Genomic DNA, 15,907 nt, shown 5'->3' with positions numbered 1-15,907 from the left:
TCACGACGCAAAACCACTGATTTACACTGTTTTTGGCGAACAAAGAATGGCTTAGATAATGAATTCCACATTCACTTAGCACCCGGATCAGGCTATTGAGTGTTGAAATACCCAGTGCAGATCGCGGGCATGGCAAAAGCAGCAAACCTGGAATATTCGTAAGGTAACTTCTGAACTAAGACAACTCTATAAATTTGCCCCAAAAAATACAGAAATATACAAAATAAATAAAAAAACGTATGCTATATTGAGGGCCTACGGGTGAGAGTCTAACTTTTAGTTTTAGCTTTATGTAACCTTGAGATATATAATAAATGAACTTGCCCCTTCGTATATTTCGCCCGTTTACAAACCGATCGATGCATCGTTAGCTATAGTAAGATATAATAACCTTTCCAATTATTTTAACAATCGCCAGTATTGTAAAAAAAAGATATGTATGATAAGTATATATAGGCTAAACATTCCTTTGTGATTTGATTATGGGAGGTGAAAATTTTCATTACCTTTAGGTTTCAGCAAATACGGGGACATAAACCTATAGTTTGTATTACTATGTTATTAGGGTTAATTCATTTCTGCATTCGCTTGAACCGTTTTTCGAATCACTTTTGCCACTGAGGGCCGATACCTCCAAAACGAGCTGTTTAAAGGCGTTACCAGCTTATTCAAGAGTTGAAAAACGTTGAACTCGCACTATATTTTTGATGTTCGGTAACAAAACGAAATCACTTGGTGCTAAATCTAGACTGTAAGACGGATAACGCATCAATTCGATCTATTGAGTGCTCAAAAACTCTCTTATGTGGCTCAATACGTGAGAGCTCGCCTTGTTTTGATGAAGGATGATTCGTCTTCGGCGCATGATTTTTCTAAATTCTCCGAAAACTTCAGGCAAACAAATAATTGTTTTTTTTTTTTAATTGACTAGTTTAAGTTTCTCTAGCGGTACTCATACAGTTACAGATTTTCCAAACACTCCCAAACTAGGCGACAATTTACTTTGAGTTGTGTTCTTCCGCGAACAAAGTTTGTTGGATTATCCTCGCCTTGGAGCACCCACACTGCCGATTGCGTTTATGTTTCCGGCTCATATATTTACATAGATCCAAGATTCGTGACCTGCTATGATGTCATAGACATGCTGTGAACAACCGCGGCTACAACATTTACACCTTTACACCAATCGACACGAATCCGTTTTTGCATCATTGGAGAGAACAAATTTTCTTGATGATCAAATATTCATGCAAATTGAATGTATGCTGGTCCCACTAATGTGCCACTAAGACCCAAGGGTGCCTTTATCTCGCGATATTTCATATGACAACCCTGAGTTATTAATTCAAGCACAGCATCGATTGTTTCTGGTAAAACCACGGCCGGATAGAATCGACGGCCACGTTGGAACTCGTTGATCCAGCGTTTGATAGTGACGAAATGTGGGGCTCAAAAGTTAAAGTTCGAAGAACATTGATCAATGCACTCCTGTCTCGAGGAAAATGTTGATGAATCATCACACCAAAAATTTTCAGGAATTAATTCGAATGAATGAGAAAAAATTAAGCTTGTAAGCAGGAACCTTATTTGTAAGCTTATGTAAGTAGTGCTGCAAAGACACAGAATATAAAAGCAACCCTAGTATGAGTTTTTAAGAAAAAATAATTTTTCCATATCAGAAAACTAAGTGTACTAAAGTATGTGCTCATGGCTGGGTATACTAGTTAGAGTGTCAGCAATACGTCGTTTAAGTTAAAAACTTTTTTGCGCTCATCACTAGCCGTGTCCTTTCACATTGCTCACTTCTGCCCTACTTTATTTTCTCTTGTTGCACTTAATATTACCTTTGAGAATACATTTTCTTAACCAATATAAATGTGTTTTTAATTTGTTCCAAAGCAGGATTTACAAATGATTCTTTCTGCGCGTAACTCACCCATAGCTGCCGTCTGCCATTTCCCAAGCGTTGTTATTTTACTCTATGCTGTTGATTTCCATTCTGTTGGTGTGTTTTTTGTTGTCAGTGGTAGTTGTTGCTAAAAAATTAGTTTGCTTTTTTCCATTTTTTTTATACATTTCACCATTTTCTGCTCAGTCTCAACCAAAGTAATACCGTGCCATGGAAACTATGTACGTATGTGTGAGGGCACATACTGGCATGACATAAACCGAGTGGCAACGCCACATTAAGCAACTACGCAGCACTCAGCAGCTTTTGTTAACATTAAGGGAATGATTTTTTTTTATTTGTTTTTTTTTTCGTTGGCTATGCCAGTGTAATGGTATACGCAGAAATTAATAACCAACCAGTCAGGCAAGTCATTCAGCCTGGTAACTGGTCAAGCAAGGCTCAGCTGTTGTTGACACTTCCTTTGTGCAATGCCAAAGTGCGGCTGCTTGGCTGTGGCTTAAAGGAAAATGGGGCAGTCAGTTTGTAGTGGCTACAATTTGCAACACCTACCGTTTGCCGTCTATCCGTTCTCTTTTTCCACTGTCCAATGCTAGTCATAAGTTTCGCACGACCACAATTCATAGCATGAAGTTAGTAAAAGCAATGGCAACAAGATAAATATCCTTTTTTTTCTCACCAATTTTAGTAATCAGTTACTCCACATCCACATCTGCAGCCGCCTCTTACCTCCGTCTCCTATATTATTTTCCTTTTTACCCGTCATTGGTGTTTGGATTTGCCCTTTTATCGTTTCATGGCTGTCAAGCGTATTTTCCTGCTTCTTTTGTGGTTTTTTTTCCTTGTTTTTGTTAGTGCACTTATTCTCCAGTCTGCAGCTAACTTGTAATTTCTGCGCGCAACAAGTATGACAAACTTTGCAGCAAATTGGTACAATTGGTGAGAAAAAAATGTGTTTCTTTGTTGTTGTTGACATCCTGTCCAGTCGAAAAGACTAATGATGGCACATTAAGTGTAGCCTAAATTGAATTGAATTAATCAATTTCGGTTAAAGTGCTTGACCGCTCGTGTCCTAGTTTTGTATTTTTTGTTGGGCTTTTTTTTTTTTGAAGGTTTTTTGTTTTGTCTGGTGATTTTATGATACTCGTTAGCCATATTTTGTGTATTTGATCCTGTTTTCGCTTTTTTGTTTCAACTTTCAATGCTTAGCTAATTGGTCGACCCTTTTTTACGAATGTAGTGAGAATAATGATTTACAAATAGGCTAAGTTGAGTTCTTTTACAATTAATAAATCATGTTTGGGGAGATGCCTTACTATCCTTTAAAAACAAAATTTAGATAAATGATTGTAAGAGAAATTTACACCTGTGTTTATGCATTTATGGATCTGAGGCATTAATTGACCAACCAAACACCTCTCTGACTAACACATTTTTGATTTGGCTAGGGAAATGAGATGTAATGCAGGTCGCGCTAATTATTTAAATTTTATCTAATAAAAATAAAATAAAAAATTGGCGCATACACTTCTGCTTATTTGTGGCGTGCGTCTTGATGTTGTTCCACAAATAGAGGGACCTACAGTTTCAAACCGACTCCGAACGGCAGATATTTTTATGAGGAGCTTTTTCATGGCAGAAATACACTCGGAGGTTTGCCATTGCCTCATTGCCTGCCGAGGGGCGACCGCTATTAGAAAAATATTTTTCTTAATTTTGGTGTTTCACCGAGATTCGAACCGACGTTCTCTCTGTGAATTCCGAATGGTAGTCACGCACCTACCCGACTTCTAACAGTATATTTAGTAATAATTTGCGGTGTGTTTTTCGAAGAAAATCGGATGAGGAATGCAGTTGTTATACAAAGAGCCCTCTGCTAGGCGGGCGCAATGGAAAAACAAGAAAATTCATTAAATATTTAATTTATTTAAAACAATAGATATTTATTAATAGTTGTAATTAAAATTATTTTCTTTCTATTAAACTAATCTTTTAGCGTCACAATTAAATAAAAAAAACACTTTCTTGCACCAAGCCAAATGGAATTATGGATTTACAAAAAAAATTAAAATTAAAATGTTTACAAGTCTCCTAGCTAAAAATCACAAAATTTGGATGCTGCACACAGTTTTTTAAATACCAAGCACTATGTATATCCTTGATTACATCTTAATTTCTGCATTATATATTCGTAGAATAATTATTTTTGCATTCACCTTAAAATAATTAGTTTAAATAGTAAAATGACAAGATAGACTTTTTTAACTCTTCAAAAGTTCTATTAAACAAAACTAATATTTATTTCACACGAGTATTTTCAGCAAGAAATAAAAAGGTGTAATAACTTGAGTTTCATAGAAAATATGAAAAAAGAAATGAAAATATTTTTAACTTAAGGTCAGTTTGAAAAATCATTAGCATGCAATTTTATTTCTCTTGTTTTCTCATAGTGGGATATATCTAAATAGATTTTGTAATACCACCCTGATCAAAAGGTTCCCTGACTATAATAATAGAAAATCCAAAGTACAAGTTTATTGCTCAAATGCGATATTATCGCCTTCAAAGTACTCCCCGTCAACTGCAACGCAGCTATGCCAGTATTTGGTTCAACTCTCGAAACAATTCTGGAAGTCTATTTTCGGTATGATCATCAGAGCCGTCTCCGATTTTTCCATTACTTCCTTTCGGCTGTAATGGTTTTTTCACTCGATCAAACCGAAAGGAACCATATCAGGTGAAGGCGATGGCTGTTGGATGGTATTCGTTTTGTTCCTGAACTAAAATTCATAGCTAACGATGTCGTTGTGATACAGTAAGTTACCATGGTGCAAAATCCACCAGTTGTTTTTCCACAAATTTTTTCCTTTTTGGCGGATTGCTTCATGTAAGCATCTCATAAGGCCCAAATAATATTCCTTATTAACTATATGACCTTCTGGCAAAAATTCGTTATATGCAATGCCGTTGTAATAAATATAAACCGTGAGTATTGTTTTCTTTTTGAAAACGAAGTTTTTGTTTTCGGTCTTGCTTCATTCGGAGCTCTCCGCTGACTCGCTTGATGTCTGGATTGCGTGTCGTACTCGTCTCCAGTAATCGTGCGTTTGATGAATTTTGTGTGGGATTCAGCCCTGGAAATAAAATTTTAAATTTTTTGTGCAGTGTTTAGCGAGGGTTCGACTTCCTGTGGTGTAAGTAACGAGCAAATGTATGAGGTTTTTCAAGATCCGATTTATCCCACTTATTATTTTCCATTTTGATGGCTGACAGTGTTTAGATTGGTCTTTTGAATTTTCAAGTCCTGTTATAGTTAATATGCGGTTATTGATCAACGGTTCTTCACTTTATTGAAACTTTAGCAGAGAATAGTATACCCGACATATCCTCTATAATGTTTAGGTAAGAACTCAGTGCTGGCTGCTGCTGTAATGGTTTATTGCTGGATTCGAAAAATGGCTTGGTACGTACGCCACATGAACGGGCGCTTTGTCCTGCTGGAATGCCCAGTTATCGTCATGGAAGTTCTCTGCAAACCTAATGAAATAAAGTTATTATCCAGAAGATCTACACAATTGCACTCACATTGATTTTTGTAGTTAAAGATCAGATTTGTGACTTGACGTTAAGGCTACAGGCAGCCAAACCATTTAAGAACTACCTCCGTAATTACGCTTGTAGCTTATATGGTTAATATTTGTGAAAACCAAGGTGGCGCGAAATTAATCATCCTATCGATAGATTTGTAATTTTTGCAACAGGCGTCGTACATCAGTCATATTTGCATTTGTGAGTAAAAAGTTGCAATACACAAACAGACAGGCAATGAAGTGCGTAAGGGTCAAAATAAAGATTCCCATGACTCAAAATATCTCCATTTCATTGATTGATTAAGTTTGCGCTATCTTGTATCTATAGTAAAAGGAGATTTTAGTTTAAATCAAGAAAAAAAACTAAAAAGAGAAAACAGTACCGCGTTCACATGTGGATTAAATATTTATTTCTGCACTTAACTCTGAAGAGTTTTTTCTTTTCCAAAGTAGTTGAACTGTGACTTATTTATGCAAATCATCTCAAAGGATTATTTTGCCACTGTCCATCTATAAGCGATTCCAATTAATTGAAGCATGAAATTTGAAAAAGAATGTTTATGATTGTAAATCGCCTATAAAGCTGCAAGGCTTCCACCCTCTTTCTCGTGTACGATAGCGAGCGAATTTAAGCCTCAATTTGTGTGTAAAGAATTTATGTGAGTGCATGTATATACATTAGGGTGGTCCAAAAATGCATGGGAAAAAATTTATATTAAAATTTTTATGCTGCCGCCCCCCATAATGATAAAGAATGAAAAATAAAAAGACCCGTATTTTTTTTTTTAATCAGACCATATTTAATGGTGTCGCCGGGGCTTTGAAATATCCCATGTATTTTGCATGGGAAAAAAAATACTTTTTCGTAGATTTCATGTAAAAACCTGGAAAATGAATATATTTTAACCGGATAACTCAGTTTCTCTTCATAATTGGTCAGGGAATAACAACCAATTATGAAATAATTAATTTTTTTGTATTAACTATTTTTTATAGAACCCCAAAAAGCCCCCATAAAACGAAAATCTAAGAAAAAATCGAAAAACAATATTTTATATTACTTTTATGAAAATAGTTAATACAAAAAAAATTAATTATTTCATAATTGGTTGTTATTCCCTGACCAATTATGAAGAGAAACTGAGTTATCCGGTTAAAATATATTCATTTTCCAGGTTTTTACATGAAATCTACGAAAAAGTATTTTTTTCCCATGCAAAATACATGGGATATTTCAAAGCCCCGGCGGCACCATTAAATATGGTCTGATTAAAAAAAAAATACGGGTCTTTTTATTTTTCATTCTTTACTATTTTGGGGGGCGGCAGCATACAAATTTTTTTTGGACCACCCTAATATACATATAAGTGCATACGTACATACATACATTCATATGTACCAAAACATTTGTTTTGTGGTGTTTTGGTATATTTTTTCTACAATTGAAATCCATTGACACAGCAAAAATGTCGGAGATGGAGATGGGTTCGAAGGCAAATGAAACGCGACATAAACAAATAATTAAAGGGATGATTAAAAACTAAGCACACCTCAATAAATCGAATTAATAGTAATTATTGAAAGCGTTTAATGCGCAACAACACCAATTAACCCCGTTTTCTTCGTACTTTATAGTATTTGCAATGGATCTACTCACACACCTTCCCTTACAGACCACCCCAGACATGGGCATGCGAAAGGGGCTAAGACAAAAGGCTAATGCTCAAATAAAACATTTCAGCTGTGCTTTGCATTATTTTCTGCTAACGGCTTCACGTTCCTAAAAATCGCATGATTAATAACAGGACTATTTGGTGGCGACTAAGGCCGTAAGCAGCTGTGTGCATTAAGTTTGGAGAAAGTGCTGTTGAAGCAGCTGGAATGGTGTAAGAGTTATTTCGTTGGTCATACATATACAGCTGTGTTCACAATAATAGCAGTGCGACATATTGCACAATTTTCGCCATTTAGTTATTTATTATTATTTTTTTTTTTAATTTAATTATTTTTTGTTATTATTTTTCTAAATTTAGTTATTTTTTATTATAATTATTTTTTTAAATTTAATTATTTTGCTTATTTAATTATTATTATATATTTTTTAATATTTTGAAATTTTATTTTTTTTATTTAATTAATATATTATGTTACGTATTTTTGTTTTGTTAATTTAATTATTTAACAAGTTTTTTATTAAATTATTCTTTTTATGTATTTATTTTTTATTTTATAATTTTTTTATTTAATAATTTTTGTTTTGTTTTTTATTTAACGAATTTTGCATATTTTTATTTAATTAATGTTTATAGCTTGTCTTAGGTAGTTTATTTATAGATGATAGTTAGTTCACACTACAGCATAAACCGTATTTCCAACATTGTATAAACTTTACAATTTTTGTAGAAAGATTCTGAGTATGCAGTTTTGTAACCCATTCAATTTCGGCTTAAAATGGTATGAGTTTAAAGAGACTGGTTCACGCTGATATTTAATTTTTTTTTTTTTTGTTTTGACGGTGTTATATATTTGCTGCCATATAACAAATGCTGGAGGAGAAAATTCGGCACACCGCTAGCAAAACACATAAAAAATGTCAAAAATCAATGCGATTTTTGAGCAACTTCAAACTTGCTTGTTATTGTATCAAAATTCAATGGGCTACAAAACTGGTTACCTAGAATTTTTATAAAAACTAAATGGGTTTTCTAAATGTTGTACCAAATTTTAAGCTTTGAGTCATATAATTTTTGCTTTGCCAAAAATTAACGTTAAAAATTTTTCTAAAAAATTTTATCAAAAAGTGTGAAATTATGGGTCTATATAGCTTTTTGTTGTAAAGGGTGGTTAAGTTTCAAGGGCCGGTGTCAATTTTGAATAAAGTACAATTTTTTTAGGAAATTATTGTCATTTCCCTTTATTATGATAATATTGGCATGGCTCAATTACGTATGGAACAAAATGTCGGCCAAATGGCCGACAAATGGCCTCGACGGCACACCTCCATCCGATGGTCCAAATTTTCGATGACGTTGAGGCATAATTGAGGTTCTATGCCGTTAATGTGCGGAATTATCTCATCCTTTAGCTCTTGAATTGTTGCTGGCTTATCGACGTACACCTTTTCTTTCAAATAACCCCAAAGAAAGAAGTCCAATGGTGTCAAATCACATGATCTTGGCGGCCAATTGACATCGCCGCGACGTGAGATTATTCGGCCATCAAATTTTTCACGCAAAAGAGCCATTGTTTCGTTAGTTGTGTGACAAGTGGCACCATCCTGTTGAAACCACATATCGTCCACATCCACATCTTCCAATTCGGGCCATAAAAAATTCGTTATCATCTCACGATAGCGAACACTATCCACAGTAACTGCCTGACCGGCCTTATTTTGGAAAAAATACGGCCCAATTATGCCGCCGGCCCATAAACCGCACCAAATAGTCACTATTTGTGGGTGCATTGGTTTTTCGGCGATCACTCTTGGATTATCATTCGCCCAAATGCGAGCATGCACTGGTGTTTTCATATCTGCTACAGACCCGGTTTGCTCAAATTTTTGCATACTTTTTCCGATTGTACGCACATTTGGACGATTAAATTTACCGAAAAAATCACGAAGTGCGCGATATGCATTTTGATTTGAACGGCCGTTTTCATAATAAAAATGAATAACTTTAACGCGTTGCTCGATTGTGTATCTTTCCATGGTTCAAATTGAGTTAGTCTGAAATTGAAGAATGTCAAATGAAAGGCAGAAAAAAACTTGACTTTTAGGCGTGGTTCACATTCAACATCGGCCCTTGAAATTTAACCACCCTTTAGTATAAACAAATATACATATTTTACATTTTTAAAGAAACTCTGATTAAAAAGTTTGAAAGTGGGATGAAACTCGTTGAACTTATTAAAAAAATTCACAAAGTGTGAAGCTTGGGCTCATATAATTACGATTTATTTTTACAGAAAAATAAACAAAATTAAAGAACAAAATACGTAAGACAATTAAAAGAAATAATAGTAGAAAAAAATTTTAAATAACTAAGAAATAATAAAAAAAAATAGCTTCTTAATGTACTGCACTGCTATTATTGTGAAAGCGAGTGTATATTTTATTTATATATCTTTTTTTTTTAATTTAAAATTTTTTTAATGTGTGCTTTTTTTTTTTAATTCTTATTTCTTTTTTTTTTAAATGCTTTTTTATTTTTCCTTTCTTCGGGATCCCATTTTGATGCACACAGCAAATTTCGTACTAATTACACAGTGATGGTCCGTATTCCAGCCCATGTTCTGACGTGAGGCACGCGCAGCTGATCACAGCAAGCAGCAGGTCACATTTTGATGAAGGAAAAGAGATTTAATTTTTATAACTTTTTTTCTGTATTGCTTTATTCTTTTTTCTCTACACTTTGCTTTATTTTATTTGCTAATAAATGTATAGAGTAACCAACGAAATGTAGATATTTGCTCTTGTCGCTCGCTTGGCCACCGGTAGGACACCGTTTACTTCTAGTTCGCTAACACCGGTGCCAGTCTGGGTATACACTGCCTTGGGGGCAGCAGCGGAAGTTCACCTGACCGCACGTGCATGAATCATTAAAGCAAACCAAGTTGAGGTACAAAAAAAAAAAAAAGAATAATAAAAACTAAAGCAAAACAAAAAGAATTCATAAAGCAGCGCATTTTTAATAAATCGCTGCAAGTAAAAACTCAAGAAAATACGCGGCTATGCTAACACACGACGCAACAGTTATTACACACCACACACGCATATTTGTATATACGTATGTATGTATGCATTTTATTGTTCTATTAAATATTATTTCACGTTTTTTGCTGTAGTTATAATAAAAGAAAACAATAGTGATACTCGTACGCTGTATGCGGCTGCTGCTTCCAGCAGTCAGTTGACCGAAAGCCAACGCGCAAAAGTATGCTTCACTAAGTGCGCGTGCACTTGTGTGAAGTATTATTTATGGTTGCGTGTGCGTGTGTGCGCGCCTGAGTGGCTGCGCAAAGATATTGTAAAGCACTTGCTTCCGCTATATACCTGCCTGCGTACATATATAAATTATTTTACCCCACCGGCGCGCGTCCAGCCAACGGCTGTCATATCACTCGCTATGCAAACAGTTGTCGATCCACATCCGCTTTTCCAACGACCTGTAAAGGCTTAGACCAAAGCGCTTCATCACATCTTGCGTCGCCCTCGATGCAACTTATTGTATGATGGTATACTTTTGGTTTCAGTTAGATCGCCTTTCCTGCTAACAGTTACAACAGTTGTGCTTTCATCATCCTTCCTGTTTTCTTTGATTTCCTCTTTTCCGTTTGCTGCTCGCTGTTGGCTTTTGTTATTATTAATAATTTAAGTTATGTTTGCGCGCGTACTTTTATGTAAGAACCAGTCATTCGCGTTTCGTTCACAGCCACCCACTACCCCCACTTTGTACAACGTGGCGGAACATACTCGTACAAGCCTAAATATATGCGTGCATAAGTATTTTTATACTCCCCTCAATTGCTGGCGGAATCGGAATTTGTATGGTGCCTCCAAGGGCTGTAGATGGAGTTGGTTAGTAGCAGCTTACCTCAAATTGTTTCATATTTATTTTTTACATTTGCCTCTGTTGCTTGATATTATTATGTTTTTTGCTGCTTTTTCTTACATTTTATTCGCAGTTTATTACAGCGACTCTTCACAACTTTTGTTGCTTACCTTGCTACTTGCCGCTCGTTGCTCTGGTGCTTACCTTTTTATTTCATTTATTTTGCGTTTTTTGTTTGAGTAAAATATTTTTTACCTGTCGTAATTTTCTTAATTTTTTTCTACCCCACCTTCACCGTCTCAACACGACTTTTGCAGTGTTGTCATCTCCCTGATATAATATTTGCTTTTGTACAGTCGGTGGCTAAAGTCTGCGTACAAGGAGGGAGAGGAAATTTTTCTTCAAAATATTGCGTTTGTTTTTCGTTACATTTAAATTTAAAATTAGCCGATTTATTAATATTTTCTACTTATTGTAAATTTTTCCCTTACACCGATTATAAAAAAATATATTTTTGTCCTTGGAGTAGGAATGCCAGCCCCGGAGTCACGGTGATTTTCAGGTTCTGCGAATATAAAACAATACAAGCCAATAACGGGATCCCGAAATTTTTAAACTATAGAATCAAAAAAAGTAAAAACTTGTTTGTCCAATATTTTATAACAATAAAAGCTTCTGAATTTCCAAGAAACTTGTTTTAATTTACTTATACACACAAAATTATGTGACACACAAAATTATGTGAATTGATATGAGGATACACTCCATTAAAATTTGAAACTAATTGCTTACTCAGAAGACAAAGCATTTCTTATTAGGCTTAGGAGATATTTTGAAGGTATTTTTCTTTTTCTATATAAGAAATATATATACTTGATGAAGTACAACAACTTACATACAAATTTCAAATTGACTGCTTCGCCAGAAGATAAAGCGAAGGACTCCGAAAGACTTTCCCATTTTCTATATAAAAAATACTTTCAATTGATGCGATCGAATATAGAGTGTAATTCAACATCTCTTTGGATATTTTTCAACGCCAAGAGCAAGGTGAATTGCATCTCCAAATCTGTGGAATATAACACCGCGTTACACACATTCTGTCCTATGAACCAAATATACTTTTTCGGAAAGGGGATAAAAAAATAAAAATACACGTGTATCGGCGATTTTCATGTACACGTCACAATTTTTTTTTTTTGTATGGTATGAAACAGGTGTTTTTTTGGCGAATTGAAAATTGAATCCCCGGTTCCTGTAATCAAAATTTAATTTAATTTAATATTGTCATCCCTACTTGGTACTACTACTTTTGACTTCTGCGTCAAAAAGTAATTTAAAATATACGAGGTTTTTTTTTTAAAAATAAGCTATTTTTCCGAGGTACATATAATTACTTATACATCCATGTCTTCTACGTTCTACCCTTCAAAGTAATTTTTTTGAAATATAGCACTCATATGCCAGCACTTTTTCAATCTTCAAATCACTTTTGGGTATTTCCATCCATGGGTATTTCCATTTTTGGAAGAGGGAAAGGTCGCAGTTTGCGTATCTGGTAAATCTATGGCATAATAACGGTATTGTTTTTGGTCAAAAAGTATATATTCTGAGTACTGTTGTTTCTTCTTGATTGGCGTGTAAGGCGATTTTGGACTCACCAAGTTAAGACAAGTACTTCTTCACCTAATGTTTCCGGCTACCACTAGCTGATACTGTACTGAATACCTAGAGCTGGAACGTTTGCATCCATTCCGGCGATATGACCCTGCAGCCTACGGTGACGGTGGATCTTTGTTCGTTGCACTTCGTCGTAAAGCTCATACAGCTCTTTGTTCCATTTAGCCGTGATATTCACCGTCACTGGCGTGCAATGATCTTACACAGAGACTTCCTCTCAAACGCTCCCTCATCGGATGTTGTCATCGTCCAATCTTGTGTCCCGAGCAATAGAATGGGCATGATGAAATACTTATATGGGGTTATATCGTTATCGCTGAGAACTGTTTGCTTTGCCAAATAAGCATATGCTAATTTCGATGCAGATGGTACACCGAGTTTTTCTATAAAGTGTAAAAGAAAGTTCCATAACTTTTGAGGCAACATTGTTACTTTTATTATTCTCTTCCATACCACTTGTTGCTGTTGTTGTTGTTCCGCACTTAAGTTTGCCATAAGTGTTTGCATTCCTCTGCTGTGTGCCGCTATTGTCTTCTGGGTTTATGAAAGAAACCTCTCTGTATTGCCATTTGTATTGTTTGTGTGCCCGGCTCTTATCTCGTTTCGTCCACTTTCTGGTGCAATCACAGGCCTCTGCATATTACGTACACATATTTGAACTGCGCTTTGCTTATGCGTCATAGTACTTGAAGTTATTGCCATTTCTACTTACACTCGCATCTGTGCGAGGCTTTTTATTGGCTATGACATTAAGAAAATTAAGAACATTGAATTTGTGTAGTTAAAAAATTATATGATCTCTGTTGACTTTGCCGACTATTTCAAAGCCACTAGTAGATTCTTTTATTATTGATGAATTCCAGATAATCAATAAGCGCCAGTAAAGTAGTCTTTTATTGTACAATACTTGGTTATTGAAATGTTTTGGTATTTAAATGCCAATAGAAGTTTACGCAAAACTATTTACCGTTTCGTTTCCGAAATATTTTGAAATTATGAAAAAAATTCAAAATCACCTCCTAAAATATTTCACATCAAACCAAAAATTAACCAAAGCGTTTTTCTTATTATTATTTTTTTTTAGTGGCATTAAATAAAAAGGTTTAGACTATTTGAACTCCAAAATGGGTAGTTTTCCTAGCTTATTTCAAGCTGAGGTGTATGCCATCTGTCTATGTGCAGTGATAAACCTAGACCTGAGCAAATTGCAATTCTGAGCGACAGTCAGTTGGCATTCAAGGCATTTTCATCCAGTGAGGTTAAGTACTTACTATTCCTTTAGTCTGTTGAGACACTGAGTTTATTAGAAATGTACGATCGCATCCGGCTCAAATGGGTCCCAGGACTGGGGAGTATAACTGGAAAGGAAATAGTGGACGCATTGACTAGAGAGGCGGTGGCTTCGTTAGCAATAGAACCCGAGTCCTTCCTTACAACACGACATCAAGAGAAGCTTAGAGGTGAAGAGCTAAGGCTAAGGGAGGTTAGCTGCTACCAAATTATGGAGCAACGCCAGACGAAATATATTACAACTTTTATTTATCACAAGCAGAATATTAATCTATAAAGTATAGCTCCCATATAACCGGTTATGAACATATAAATCAGATATGACCCTGTGATAATATTTTTTAATATGGCGCATAAAACAAAGAAAAAATACCATAAATTTTTTTCTAATTTTGTGGATTTGGTAATAGTACTAATAATTTTGCAACGGTGTTAATATGAGAAAAAAATGTAGAGGGGCTAATGAATGGAGGTTATGGCAAGAGCCCTCCACTCTATGTAAGTACTATAAACTGGTAATGAAGTTCCATTCAAAGTTTGCACTGACTTTAAGTTTAAAAAATAAATTCGTACCTAAAATTTCCTATTTTTCCTTGTACTAGCAGTTTTCAGTGGATTGGGTCTTTAAAGATTTACGAACGTGATTTCCAACTTCTTATTTGCCCCAAAGGTGTTGAGCAAGTGTTAGATTTATGCTGATATATTAAATAATTTTATAAATGGCACCGATATTTCAGCAGCTTCAAAAATCCACATGCTTCAAACATAAGCGTTGCTTGCCTTCTACGCGAATGTGAGTATCTTTTTTCTCTTGATCCTCCTACTGCTTGTTGCTTTGGTCTTGAGATACTTTTTTCTTTTTCTCGTCTCATATGTGCTTGTGCTTGTGCTTATCTGTTGGTCAACAAGACGTAACCTTACTACATATGTATTACCACACACCTTTCATTGACGCATCAGCCATAACGTCTTCGCCGTCGTGTGAAACAAAAGTTCAATAGGAGCCAGTTACTGGCTGCTGTGGCCTCACGCTGTTTACTGTTCTAAGCTGCTGTAATGCACATGTTGCCAATGTTTATACAGGCACCATACAACCACACACATACACCCAGGCGCGCATATGTGAAACATGCAACAGTCTCAAGTATTGCTTGACACAAGTTTCGCCAAGAAAATTTCGGTCTGGGTACACAACGGCGTTTGAAAGGGTGGACGTATATATGTCGCACAGTGGGATTTCGGTGGCAACTAAACAGCATTGAATTTCTAAAATATAAAAATACATTTTTAAAGAGAAATGTCTGACTAAAGAAAATCCACGATTTTGTAAGGCCAAAAATAATATATCAGCCGGGAAAAATTTTAGTGAACTTACGAAAAGATTGTACTGTACAAACAGCTGAGATTTTTCATGCATTTCAGTGGCGCATAAATAAAAAATGTTTGTTTTTTTATATGAATTTTTTTATTAAAATACAACTTTTTCTCAAAAACTTGAAGTAAATGTCATATCTTACGTAAGTCGTTCAAAAATTATGCCCGAAAGGCACTATAAAGTACAGAGATAGCTATTTTCCTTGGAAACCAAAATAAGTTTATTCGGTCTTCTCGCTCTTCTTACTACAAATAAGTCTCAGATTTTGTGGTTCAGAGTCTGTGCTGTTGGGGTATGAGAAAAAATTCACCGTCTAATACCGCACGCTAAACTATTAACTTTATAAAGTGTTAGTTTTGTTCGTTGAGAGAGGACTTTACTATTCAATTGCCTACTATATCTAAAGTCGCACTTGTTGACAAGAGAGATTCTCCGTTGGATTTCAAGGATGGCATTGTTATCGGTGTTAATGCTGGTTCCTAAATATACGAAGGTACTTCGTTTTGTGCTC

General features: G+C 35.2%; 1 pseudogene; it reads right to left on the bottom strand.

The window, feature by feature from the left end:
• LOC129236467 (tigger transposable element-derived protein 4-like) overlaps nt 1-13,238 on the bottom strand; it is a 47,312-nt pseudogene extending 34,074 nt beyond the window's left edge.
• Nucleotides 13,239-15,907: the final 2,669 nt, after the last annotated feature.

Source organism: Anastrepha obliqua, chromosome 1 (genome assembly GCF_027943255.1).
Source record: "Anastrepha obliqua isolate idAnaObli1 chromosome 1, idAnaObli1_1.0, whole genome shotgun sequence".
NCBI classification, from domain to species: Eukaryota; Metazoa; Arthropoda; class Insecta; order Diptera; family Tephritidae; genus Anastrepha; species Anastrepha obliqua.
The sequence above is the reverse complement of the archived record's forward strand: the minus strand, read 5'-3'. Positions and strand labels throughout refer to the sequence as shown.